General features: G+C 39.7%; 1 protein-coding gene across 1 annotated transcript in view; it reads right to left on the reverse strand.

Moving 5' to 3' along the window:
- The window catches only part of UNC5D (unc-5 netrin receptor D), a 345,871-nt gene that overhangs the window by 193,901 nt on the left and 137,815 nt on the right, over positions 1-14,155 (reverse strand). The gene's annotated exons all lie outside the window — the stretch shown is intronic.

The raw sequence follows: 14,155 nt of genomic DNA on the forward strand, positions 1-14,155 counted from the left end.
GATATACAACTAGAGCTTGGCTCTTGATGTTTCTGGGTCAAGGGAACCTTTTACATAAGGAGATTAGAATAAGGCCAATGTATCCAGATATCTGCTATGGTCCAAGGTGAACTTTTACATAAGGAAATTAGAATAAGGTCATCAATGCATCTAAATATCTGATATGGTCCAAGGTGAAACAAAACAAACAACAAAGCTTTCAGCAATTTCAAATGTTTAGCCAGGTGATTAGATAGATTGTCACTTCAAAGGCCTGTTAAGACTCTAAAACTAACCTGCATAAGCATGATAAAGGGCTGCATACAGTTCTATACTTCTGTCTTTGAAAATTGATAGTTGCCTTAGAGCAGTGGTTCTCATCCTGTGGGTCGTGACCCCTTTGGGGTTTGAATAACCCTTTCACAAGCGCTGCCTAAGACCACCAGAAAACACATAAACATTTCAATTATACAATTACATATTGCTTTGTGATTAATCACTATGCTTTAATTATGTTCAATTTGTAACAAGGAAAATACATCCTGCATATCAGATATTTACATTAAAATTCATAAGAGTAGTAAAATTACAGTTATGAAGTAGCAACAAAAATAATTTTATGGTTGGGGTTCAGCAAAACATGAGGAACTGTGTGAAAGGGTTGCGGCATTAGGAAGGCTGAGAACCACTGTGTTAGAGGATGTGAGTGTGTATGTATAACATTGCACAGTATTAAAAGTTGCTGAGAAATTGAAGGAAAGAGAAGGCATATCCACAGTTGACATTTCTATTCAACCAATCCACTGCCATCAAGTCAGTTCAGACTCATAGCAACCAAATAGAGCATTTCTGAAACGGCAGATCTTAGGAGGAGTAGACAGCCTATCATTCTCCAGATAAATACCTTCTAATATCTGACCTTCCAGATAGCAACCCAATCCTTATCCCATAGTGCCATCAAGACCTTGCTGAACTAGAATGCCAAGTGTCATCCTGAGCTATGCTGGTAGAATGTCCTTGTAGGTTATCTAGAGTGAAGAATTCAGCATTTGGGAAAGGTGGAACTGCAAAGATCAGAGCGGAAGATAGATTCTGGATTAAGACTAATCTCTTTGGTGAAGGGTAAGCTCTCCAAAGAGGGTTCAGGCTTGTAGTACAGAGTTCCAAAGAGGTGACTTTCTCTATGTGCTGACCTAAGGACAGGAAGGACTGGAAGACAGGATGTTATCCTTTTTCAGGATCTGTCACCTTATATTCCTTAGTTATACGTGCAAGAATGGAGACAAAGCAAAGTTTTCAACTCATTATGCTGCTCCTGTGAACAATCGAGGAAGGAAACTCATATTTAATGCACAGTAATAATAGTTTGCGTTGTCTTCCAGAGTTTCTTTTTATTAGCCTTCACCTTATGAGTAAAATCTGTATAGCCTTGTGTGGTTATATGGAAACCCATTGCAACCAAGTTGACTGCAACTTATATTAACCTTCCAGGACAGAGAACTGTTAAAAGGGTTTTCAAAGCTGCAACCGTTAACTGAAACAGATTGCTACGTCATTTTCCCATAGAGTGGATGCTGGATTTGAGCCACGAGCCTTCACATTAGCAATTGAATATTTAATCGCTATAGTGATTCCCTGTGGTCATATTAGAAGATATAAATATGGAGTCAATGAAATAAAGTAAGGTGTGCTGCTAAAATTATTCCCCTTGTATCAGATGGATTATAAAGCAGCAGCTACACAAGGGTTCACTAGTAAAGCAAGCAATGTTTTGTGCTGGAGCAGAGACTGGTAAGTAGTTCAAGACACATCCACTCAGTTGAGAAATTAATGGCTCAGGCATACAAGTGAGAATGAATCTATTTCTTTTTCCAAATAAAGAGGCAGAAGGTGATCCATGAGGGGCAAAGCTTATGCTTGGATCACATAAGTAGAGTTTTTTAAATGTGCCATGGAGGGAGAGAGAGAAAGAGGACCGCAATCTGGCCCACTGAGCCTTGAGGAGGACATTCCGCTTGGAGCAGGCAGTGCATAGAGAGATACATGGGGCCGGCCCCACCATGAGACACGATGTCCCCTCACTGACCCACAGTGCTACAGCGGAGAGCACTGGGTACACGAAGCGGGACTTGTGCCCAGTATCACCCCCGACACACATTGGGGCAAAACATAAAGGGAGCACAACAGAGCATCAAAGGGAGCAAAGCAAAGAAGTCCCCAAGGAATCCCAAAAATAGACTTTGGACTCAGGAGGCAGGGTTTGGCATCTCATCAGACCCAATCTGAAAACATTCAGCAGACAGACCTGGGGCTATTTATAGGTGGTAGTGGTTGTTGTTGTTGTGGAACTATTTATAGGTGGTAGTGGTTGTTGTTGTTGTGGGACTATTTATAGGTGGTAGTGGTTGTTGTTGTTGTGGGACTATTTATAGGTGGTAGTGGTTGTTGTTGTTGTGGAACTATTTATAGGTGGTAATGGTTGTTGTTGTTGTTCTTCGTATCTATCTATTTAAGATAGGCAGGGTCATTTGTAATCCTGAGTAGAGAACAATGGGGTCCACAGTTCCGGGCGGGGGGACATGGGAGAGGAGGAGGTGAGGGAAAAGGATATGGGAACCCAACAAACCCTGTAACAAGGGACGGGACAACAAGAGATCTAAAATTGATGACAAGGAGTGTGTAGAATGCTTGGTGGGGATTGATCAAGTAAAATGTAGCCCAGAGGAATTAATGAGGGATGAATGAGGGAAAGGAGGAAAGCACAGGAGAAAAGTAAAAGGAAATAGGGGAAAGATCTAGGAGGCAAAGGACATTTATAGATGTATAAATACAGGCACATATGTAAACATATATAATAATAGGGATATAGATCTATGTACATATATTTATATGTTAAGCATTAAGGTAGCAGACAGACATTGGGCCTCTACACAAGTCCTCTCTCAATACAAGAACACTTTGTCTTAATAATCTGGCACTCCATGATGCTCACCTTCCCAACATGATCGCCGATGACAAAATGGGTGCATAACCAATGTGTTGAAGAAAGCTGACGGTGCCTGGTTATTACAGGATATAGTGTCTGGGGTCTTAAAATATTGAAGTTAAGCAAGCAGCCATCTAGCTGGGAAGCAACAAAGTCCACATGGAAGGAGTACACCAACCTGTGTGATCACAAGATTTTGACAGGATCAGGTATCAGGCATCAGAAGACCCAAAACAAACAACCATTTCAATGTAAACGAGGGGAGTCAGAGTGGAGACCCAAATCCTATATGTAGACAATTGGACATCCCCTCACAGAATAGTCACAAGGAAGGGACTAGCAGCCAGGGTGCAGTATAGCACCAATGAAACACACAACATGCCTCTAGTTCTTTAATGCTTCCTCCCTACCCACCCTCACCTCCACTATCATGACTGCAGTTCTACCTTACAAATCCAGCTAGACGGGAGCATGTACACTGGTACAGATAAGAGCTGTAGACACATGGAATGCAGGACAGATAAGCCCCTCAGGAACATAATGGGAGTAGTGGAAGTAGTGATTACCATGAGGGTGGGAGAAGGTGGCAGTAGGAGGGAGAAGAAGGGGGTACAGATTGATTGTAACAATCAACGTATAACCACCATCACCACCCCCAGGGGGATGAACAACAGAAACATGGGTGAAGGGAGACAGCCGATGGTGTAAGATATGAAAATAATAATAATTTATAATTTATCAATGATTCACAAGGGTAGGAGGGTAGAGAAGGTAGGAAAAAAGAGGAGTTTATACCATGGGCTCAAGTAGAAAGAAAATGTTTTGAAAATAATGATGGTGCTCTTTGCTTCACCTTCCTGTTGACAAGACACATGGAGCTATGCTGATGGCGGCCAGAACCCAGGAGCTGGGGGAGCTGTTAGGTAGGTTAGCAAAGTGCTGGGAATGTCTGTTAACACATGCCCAGAGGGCCAAGCTAAGGGGGAACAAAGGAGTGGTGCGCTGCACATGCCCAGAGGCTCAGCTTTCCAAGGCAGGCATGGGTGGGTGTGAACCTGAATTGGCCCACCTAGGCCAGGTGAATTCAATTGAGCCAATGGGGTCGATCAGGGGTCGTCCACCACGCCTCCTTGTGGGATCCTTGAAAAGGCAGAAGCCTGAAGTCAAGGGAGAGAGAACTTTGGCGTAGAGAGCTTTGGCAGGACTTTGGGACACTTTTGCGTGATGCCGAGCAGCTTCCAACCAGGCCGCCTGTTCGGGAGGAGCCCCACGGGTGCCCTGTAAACCTGAAACTTTTTCTAACTTTCATAAAACTCACTTGGATCACGAGCCAGGCTTCAGCGTGAATTCTTTCTCCCGCGGAGCTAAGGACCGAGGTATATATCTAGCTAGAGAGATCTAACAGAGCCATGTGGAGACCCATGCCAGTGCTGAGAGGCTTCCACCACAGCTGCACCCACGAGCTTGTGATCCTCCTGCATTCAGCATCAATGCATGTGTTGTGTGAGTCTGAGGAGGAACTTATAGACTGGTATTGGACATATGGGCTAATATCGGGCTTATGGACTTGATCTGGACTGGGCTGGGATGTTTTCTAAATATGCAATTACTCTTTGATATTAAACTTTCTCATACACATATGAGTGTCTGGATTTGTTTCTCTGGTCAACCTGGACTAACACATTTTGGTACTTAGGGAGTCGGGTACTAGAGACACAAATTATAAAGATGGAGAGTGGATGCTTATTTGACCTCTGCCTCATGGTAGTTTTTCTTTGACCAGAGATCAGATATGGCTATGCAGTTTACTGGGTTGCTTTCTGGAAAGAATACGGGACGTTAAAGATTGAGATTATTTTGTTTTGTTGTTGTCATTGCTTATTGCTGTTTGAAATGGTAAACATAAATGTGATTAATGTGTATTTTGAACTCATGGCATGAAATCACCCCTTGAATTTCTCAGAGACCAGGCTGCTTAGTGAAAAAAGGCTGACAGAAGGCCTTGGTTTAATGCAGTCACAGGCCTAAGGCCATATTTTATATCAATGGAATATTTGAGATAAAGATTAAGCTAAGATAGATAAGGATTGAACATGACTGTTCTAAGAACTGAGTTTAGGATATGGCTGTACTAGGTTTACACTATTTTCTGTTAACTATTATTATTGATAAGATTGATAGAAATGATTATTGGGAAGTATAGAGAATTTCTAAGCTCACTTTCAAGCACCAATTTGAATCTTTAAATGGGTGTAGAATGAGCCTGCAAAGAAGGCTTTGAAAAGCTAAGCCCCACCCAGTCCGTGTCTTGAGTGCTCAGGACATTCGAAGGTGTCAGGACTTGCCTATGGGGCTGCTGACAAATTGAGGGAGGAAAAAGGAGCCCTTGGGTTTTCTGTTCTGTTTGGTTTTTTAAAACTTTGAACTAGTTGTTTGTGCCAGAGCTGGAAAATAATTTGGAGTCATGAAGAAACTATCCTCTCTAGAACAGAACGTGAAAGGGAGCCTGTGGGAAGCCTGACATGCTTGTGAGGTGACCACCTGGATCCACCTGTCTAGTGGAAGTGGGAGAAATGCAATAATAAAGAGACTGGTTGAGTCAGGGCACTGACACCCATGGACCTGGTGAAGATGAGAGCAGGTTGACTGTTCTGAAGTTCATGACCTAGCACAAGGGGAGGGGGTTTGTTGAGAATTTATGATGGGACCTATGATCTAATGTCAAGGTAGCCAATGGGCACCCTGGTGAGGCTAAGTGAGGCAGCCCACATTGAGTTGACCAGATCCGACCAGATGAAGAGAAGATTTTTGAGCCTGTGAACTGATGCATATTGTTGCTGGCTTTTGGGATGGCCTATCCTGATTTGACTTTACTTATGGATGCAGACTCATAAGGTTCCAACTGGAATTAAGATGCTTCACATCAAAGAACATGTTTGTGTCCTCAGAGCACTGGGTTGATGTATGTAGTCAGTATAGAAATTGTATATCCAAATGACAAACGTAACTCTCCGTGAGGCAATGCAGAAGGGCAGCCAGGAAGAAAAAGCAAACAAAAACAAAAACCAGGTGAGACACACATTCTCTCTGGTCTACCTTTTTGTTGACAAGACACATGGACCTATGCTGATGGCAGCCAGAGCCCTGGAGCTGGAGGAGCCACGTAAAGACCCATGTCAGAGCTGAGATGCTTCTACTGTCACTGAACCCTCAAGACTTTCCACCCACTGACCTGTGGTCTTCCTGCATTCAGCATCATTGCTTGTGTTGCGTGAATCTAAGGAGGAAGTTTTAGACAGGTATCAGACATATGGGCTAATATTGGACTTATGGGCTGGATCTGAATTGGGCTGGGATGTTTTCTTATTATACAATTACTCTTTGGTATAAAAGCTCATACCCACACCCACACAAAGAAATTGATGATGGCAACATATATATAAATGTGTGTCATAGAATTGATGTACGGATTGTTATAAGAGCTGTAAGAGACCCCAATGAAATTATTTATATAATTTTTTTAAGTGCCCTGTACTTTGAGCTAAGCCAAGCAAGGTTCAATTATCATTAGTTAAATATCAATTAACATTCAGATAGCATTTTATATAAGTATATAACTAAAATTAGATCCAATCTTTCACTATTCAAATTTAGAATATAAAGTTAGATCCAGTAAAAATATTGAAGTCGAGAAAAAAAGCCTACACATTGTGACTATTTATTATAATTGGCCAGTTGGCAGCTTTCCTTTTCTTGCTTATACCATACCATCTGCATAGAGTGCTCCTTCATAATGCTTTGTCTCCTATGAAGCTCCTACCTTCCTCAACATTTCTCTAGCACCGTTGTCTATATCCCGATTCTAGAACTCAGCACATTCTAACTGACATCATTAGTTACTTTTCTATAGCGAGTCTGTCTCTTCAACTAATTGTAAACCCCTTATAAGAATGAAATCTAAGAATGGCTGAGGCCTATATTTATGATGGTAAATTCATTCCTAAAATAATTAAAATATTGCTTCTTATGAATAAATCCAGAAAAGATCAATGTCATTCTGATATGGAAGCTTAAAGAGAAAATGAGTTCGAAAGATAATTACAAAGGCTATTATACCTAAGTATGACTCCTTGGGTAGCAATTAAATAGTGGGTATTAACCCAATGTCACCATTTGAGAAGGTAATGTCTAAAATATAGTATCATATAACCAGGTGATTTTCATCTGAATAAGAGAAGATGAAATTTGGCTGATAATCATGTACTAATTAGTTAAAACCAATGAGTATGAAAATTTTAATTACAGATAGAATAAATAGGCTGGGCATTTCAGGGTTCCATGTGAACCAATTTGATTATCTAAGGAACTAAAAAATTACCTAAATGAAACACTTTGGAAAAAGAATATACTATACCATTATCATTTTTTTGTATAAAGAAGAAAACAGAAAAAAAACCTTATAATTCTAGAAAAGTATATTGTACAGGATTGTCTTCTGGTGTTGAAAACCTAAGTCTATTCAGTAGTTTAATATATAGACCATCTTGGGCATAATTTTTAATACTTATGAGATAGAATTCTAGAAATAAAACTTCATCTTGCTCAATCATTTTTATTTTGATCTGAGAAACCACGGTCAGAAGCGTAGCACAAGTTACTTAAATTCACACACTAATTAGTAATTTCTAGTCTATTATATTAACTGAGGTTAGCCTCCTACACTATGGGAATATACAGCAAGCCATGTCAAATAAATAAATACAGGAAAGAAAATAAAATAGTGAAAAAGTTCAATCTAACCCAAAACAAATGATATTAAAATATGGGATCAAAAAGTGTATCCTAGGGGAGATTTAATGGCAAGATGTTATGTTCCAGTATAACTACAGTTGCTAAGAACCTCTTTATAATGTTCTTCGTCTGATAATAGGGCCACTGCATTTTTCTTTTCTTTTTAATTCATTTTACTAAGCTATAATTATACATCATATGATTCAATATTTCAATCATATTAAAGAGGGATGTGTAATCATCACCACAATCATTTTTGGAACATTTTCTTCCTTCTTGTATCCATGGGTTTTGACTTCCTAGTTTCCTCACCATGCCCTTGGTGCCCCAAGGGAATTATTATTTCAGTTATTGTCTTCATAAGTCCTGACTTCTTTATACATAAAAAATTTGAAATAAAGACAAAAAGAAAAGAAAAATACATAGAGAAAAGTAGAAACTGCTGCCCAACAAATGTGTAGAGGTAAAATATAATAAGGTACAATTCATAATTAGAGGCCAAGTAGTTTGAAGCAGTTTGATTCCAGAGGGTAAGAGAGCTTAGGAACAGGTAGTTTTCATGGGCATCCCATGTACTCCTGTTATTGTGTCACATGCACAAAACAGGAGACAAAACCTGATATTCAAGTATAATAAAAGGTCACATCCATGCACAAAGATCCACGCACAAAGCAAGTTCCATCAAAGAAAGATAACTCACAAGAGATGGACTAGAAACAACAGCAAACTATTATATATATACTTTCTGGAATTAACATTCAGTGAAGCAAGAAAAATAAACATTTTCTCTTAAGTATATCTTACTCTAAATCCATTTTCGCAGCCCTGCTGGTGTAGTGGTTACTCGGTGGTCTGTGATGCACATGGTCGGTGGTTAGAAACCACCACCAGTATCTCTGAGAGAGAAAGACTGGACTTTCAACTCCTGTTACAGTCTCAGAAACCTACAGGGCTCCCTGTGCGTCAGCATTGACTCAATGGCAGTGAGTTTGTTTTTAAATCAGTTTTCAATAGAAGAGTAAGGAGAGAATTCATGTGATGTGGTGGGGAGGGGGATCCTCAAGGGTAAACATAAACTGCCATCACATCAAATGGGGGATATTCCTAAGTACTTAACAATTACAAATGCTTTCTAGAAAAACACACTTTAAGCCTAGGCTTTAACGAATTCCTGCCAATAAATTTCAATAAGCGTAGGTTCACAATAAAAGCCATCATTAAATATATCAGAAGGCGATGCCCTCAGATTTGAAGATCTCAAAATACAACTGAAGACGAGCTCCTCTCTCAGAGCAGTTGAACGTGAGGATGTGGACAGAGTGAAACCTTTGGAACCTGTGTTTACTGATCGAACAGGGGCCAAAATGAGTAGAGCCAGCTGCACGCATCTAGTAATCATCTGAATGTAGAATTGTGAAGGATTTTCAAATTCTTAAAAAATGAAATGGAATGAATAAAGACAGAGAAGTTAACCTGAAGTGGACTGACATTGGGCATTCTTAATTATACCATCACATGGCTTATCATGCCAGCAATGACAAATTCAAGAGGAATGGCATCACATTTACCATCAAGAAGGACATTTCAAGATTTACCTTGAAGTCAAATCTTATCTGTGAAACACAATCATTAGAAATAGTTTCAAATATATATACCAACCACAAAAGCTCGTGATGAAGAATTGAAAAAGTATACCAAATTCTTCAGTCTGAGATTGATGAAGCATGCTATAAAAATGCACTGATAATCAATGGTGAATGAACATTTAGAGTTGAAAGCTAATGGGAAGGAACAGCAGTTGGAGCACAGTTGCTATGATAATGAGCCCATTATCGCAACCTCTGTGTCAATACATCTCATGGAGGGTCCAGGTAAAATGAAATTCTTGATAACTTCAATCTTTTCTCTCTTTATCATGATGTTTTCTATTGATTGTGAGAATTTTTGTTTTCTTTAGACAGAGTTAAAGAAAACATACTGATATCTGTGGTCTTTGATATTCCTTAAAGTAAATCTTTCAAGTCCTCGATTTCAGCAAGCAGTGCTGTGCCATCTGCATATAGCAGCTTGTTAATTAGATTTCCTTCCATTCTGATGGCACAACCTTCTTCATATAATCCAGTTTCTCAGATTATTTGCTGCGCATACAGATGGAGTAAGTATGGTGAAAGGTTACAGCCCTGACAAACATCTTTCCTGATTTTAAACCATGCAGTATTATTTTGTTATGTTGAAATGACTGCTTCTTGATCCATAGACATGTTCTGGACAAGCACAATTAAGTGTTGTGGAATTTCCATTCTTCTCAAAGTTATCCATAGTTTGTTATGACCCACATAGCGGAATGCCTTTGCATTGTCAAGAAAACACCAGTAAACTTTTTTTTTCCATATTTTCTGCTTTCAGTCAAGATTCCCCTGATGTCAGCAGTGATATCCCTTGCTCCAAGTTGCCAGAGTAGTGAATTATTTAACGTGGCTCTCCTAGCCAAAGTCTACAACTCCTGCCAAACAACCATGGCCTGCCATGTCTTACCATGAGTCTGGTAAGAAAGCAGGCGATGATACTGATAGGATTCATCTGTTAATAACTGTGAAAAGGATTCCCTGGAATCCCATCCTGTTGCATATAAAATGAGCCCTATGACAAGCAGGAAGGGGGCAGGGGTTAATTATCAGCAAGAGCCAGGAGTCGAGCACATTCTCTGGACCCCAGCAGTGCTGCACTGTGAATCTCCTGGATGGAGAAGGCAGCTAGGACATCAGAGGACACAGAAGAAAAGTCAGGAGCCAGAACAGGGAACAAGGTGGTAGACTCCCCAGCCCATGGAGCATGTAAAACTGAGTGCTTTGGGGCAGGAGGCTAGCATGGAGTGCAGTGTTTCTGGGCACGTAATTGGTGGATCTGGGCATACTGACCCACAGAAATGGAGCTGTGTGCCTCTATTGTTCTTAGGTCCTGTCAAATCAATTCTGATTAATAGCAACCCTACATTTGTATAGCAAAATGGAACACTAACCAGTCCTGTGCTACCCTCACAATTATCCTTTGTTTGACCTTATCAATGTAGCCATTGTGTTAAGCTATCTTGACAAAAATCTCTTTTTCACTGTTCCTCTACTTTACGAGACATGATGTCCTTCTTTAGGGACTGGTCTCTCCTGATCAATTGTCCGAAGTACTTAAGAGAAAGTTTTGCTATCCTTGCTTCTAAGGAGCATTCTGGCTGCACTTCTTCCAAGACAGACTTGGTTGTTCTTTTGGCAGTCCAGGGTACTTTCAAGACATGCTGCTAGATTCCATGCCATCCTCACAATTGTTCTATTTGAGCCTGTCAATGCAACCACCATGCCAACCCATCTGGTCAAAGGTTTTCCTTTTTTTTTCTTGGCTGCCCAGTGACTTTGTGGTTATGTGTCCTCAAGTCAGTCCAGCCGCAGAGGGACCCGAGACACAACAGAAAAAAATCAGTCTGGTCCTGTGCTCCCAGTCCTCCCAGTTGTTCCTGTGCTTGAGTCCAGGGTTGTAGCCATAGTTTCAATCCATCTATTATGGGCCTTCCACTTTCTTGCTGCCCCTCTATTTTATCAAGCATGGTGTCCTTTTCCAAGGACTCAGCTCTCCTGACAATTTTTCCAAAGTATATAAGACAAAGTGTCACCATCCTTGCCTCAAAGGAGCACTCTGGCCATACTTATTTCAAGACAGATTGGTTTATCCTTTTAGAAGTGCACGGTGTTTTCAATATCTTTCTCCAGTATCACAATTCAAATGCATCGATTCTTCTTGTTTCCCTTATTTAATGTCCAACTTTCACAGGCATATGAAGCAATGGAAAGCACCATGGCTTCAATAGGCATACCTTAGTTCTCAAAGTAACCTCTCTGCTTTTCAACACTTTAAAGAGGTCAGGTGCAGCAGAGTTACCCAACGCAATGCCTCATTTTATCTTTTGGCTATTGTTTTTCACTAGAATTGATTGGGGAACCAAGAAAGACAAAAAATGTCACAATTTTGGTCTTTTCTCCATTTGCCATGATGTCTGAAACTGATCAAAGATACAATCAAGATGCATTAATAATTATTGGTGGTTGGAAAACAGAAGTTGGGGCAAAGATGGAAAATAAGGTATGATGATAGAATTAAAGATAGAGTAATAGAATTTTGTAAGACCAACAACTTTTTTTATAGCAAATACCTTTTTGCAACAACTCAAACCTTGACTAATCACATCAATCTCTTCAGATGGAATACACCGAAATCGAGTAGACCACATCTGTGGGAAGAGACCGTGAAGAAGTGCAATAGCAGCAGGTAACACCAGGCCAGAGGCCGGCTATGGAACACACCATTAATTGTTCATATGTAAGTTCAGGTTGAAGCTGAAGAAAATTAAACAAGTTCACAAGAGCCAAATATGACCTTGAGTGTATCCCACCTGATTTCTGAAGCTATCTCAAGAACTTATTTGCTTCTTTGAATACTAATGACAGAAGACCTGATGAATTATGAAAGTACATAAAAAACACCCTTCATGAAGAAAATAAAAGGTTACCAAAAAAAGAAAGAAAGAAAAGACCAAAGTGGATGTCAGAAGACTCTGGAGCTTGCTTTTAATCGCACAGTAACTAAGGCAAATGGAAAAAATAAAGAGTTGAACAGAAAATTTCATAGGGTGGTTCGAGAAGACAAAGGAAAATAATGAAAAATGCATAGCTCTAGAGTTAGAGAACCCAAAAGAAAAAATTCAGCATATTTCAAACTCAAAGAACCGAAGAAAGAATTCAAGTCTCCAGTTGCAATATTGAAAGATTCTATGGGAAAAATATTGAAAGATGCCAGGAACATTAAAAGAAGATGGAAAGAATACACAGAGTCACTGTACCCAAAAGACTAGTTGACATTTTGTTTCATCATTTCAACTGCTAGCATATGAAAAGACCTAATTGTATTAAAGGAGGAGGTTCAAGCTGCATTGAAACATCAGCCAAAAAAAGACTCCAGGAGTCAATGGGATAACAATTGAAATGTTTCAATCAGATAATAAATCCCTAGAAGCACTTACTTGTCTATGCCAGAAAACTTGGAAGACAGCTGCTTGGCCAAATATCTGGAAAAGATCCAGATTTATACCCATCCCAAAGAAAAGTGATCCAACAGAATGCTCAAATTATAGAATGATATTAGTGATATCATGTGCAAGTAAAATGTCATTGAAGATCGATGAGAAACAATCATTGCAGTACATTGACATGGAACTGCCAGAGGTTCAGGCTGGATGCAGAAGAGACCTTCTAATGAGGGATGGCATTGCTGATGTCAGCTGGGTCTTGGCTGAAAGTAGAGAGTACCAAAAAAATATTCACTTGTGTTGTATTGAGTATGAAAAGGCATTTGACTGTGTGGGTCATAATAAACTATGGCTAGCCCTGTGAAGAATGGAAATTCCAGAACACCTCATGCAGAACGTGTACATAGGTCAAGTGCATAGTCACCTTTTGTGTTGTTGAAAAGAAGTATTTTCTACAAACAAGTCACTGGTCTTGCAAAATTCTATCACAGAATCTCTGGCTTTGTTTTTATCACCACAGCCATATTTTACAGCTACTATTCCTTCTTCTTTGTTTCCAACTTCTTCATTCCAATCTCCAATATTAATCAGTGCATCTTGATTACATGTTTGATCAATTTCAAACTGAAGAAGTTTGTAGAATCTTAGACTTCTTGGTCATTAGCTACAGTGGTTGGTGCATAAATTTGAATACTAGTTATATTGATTGTGTTTCCTTGAACTCGGATAGATATAATACTATAAGACGGAACTGAACTTCAAAAAATTTTAAGTATATTTTCTGAAGATAAATGCAACACCATTATCCTTGAGTGTTTCATTCCCAGCATAGTAAACCATGTGATTTTTTAATGCAAAATGGCCAACATCCCAGTCCATTGCAGCTCATGAATGCCTAGAATTTTGATCTTTATACATTCCATTTCATCTTTACAACTTCCAATTTTCCTAAATTCATACTTTATACATTCCAAGTTCTGATTACTGGTGTTTGCAGGTGTTGTTTTTTTTTTTCATTTTGCGTGGGGCCTCAGCAGCAAATGAAGATCCCCAAGAGTAATCCCACAGGATTTACACGCTTCCTGTCATGAAGGTCAACTCTATTTGAGAAGGCAACTCTTCCCCAGTCACACATTGAGTGCCTTCAACCTGCTCGCACTGTCTGACAATTTTCTGATTCTTTTCATGAGATTTTCAGTGTCTGACAAGGTTTCAATGCTGTTGGGAAGGCTTTCAGTGGCTAATTCCTAAGAAACAAATAGGCTACTCCTTCTCAGTACTCTGTTCTGAGTCTTGAAGCTCTTCTGAAACCTTTTCACCTTGGGTGA

Source organism: Echinops telfairi, unplaced genomic scaffold, assembly GCF_000313985.2.
Source record: "Echinops telfairi isolate 266 unplaced genomic scaffold, ASM31398v2 ScPeMD7_9;HRSCAF=40, whole genome shotgun sequence".
Classification (NCBI taxonomy): domain Eukaryota; kingdom Metazoa; phylum Chordata; class Mammalia; order Afrosoricida; family Tenrecidae; genus Echinops; species Echinops telfairi.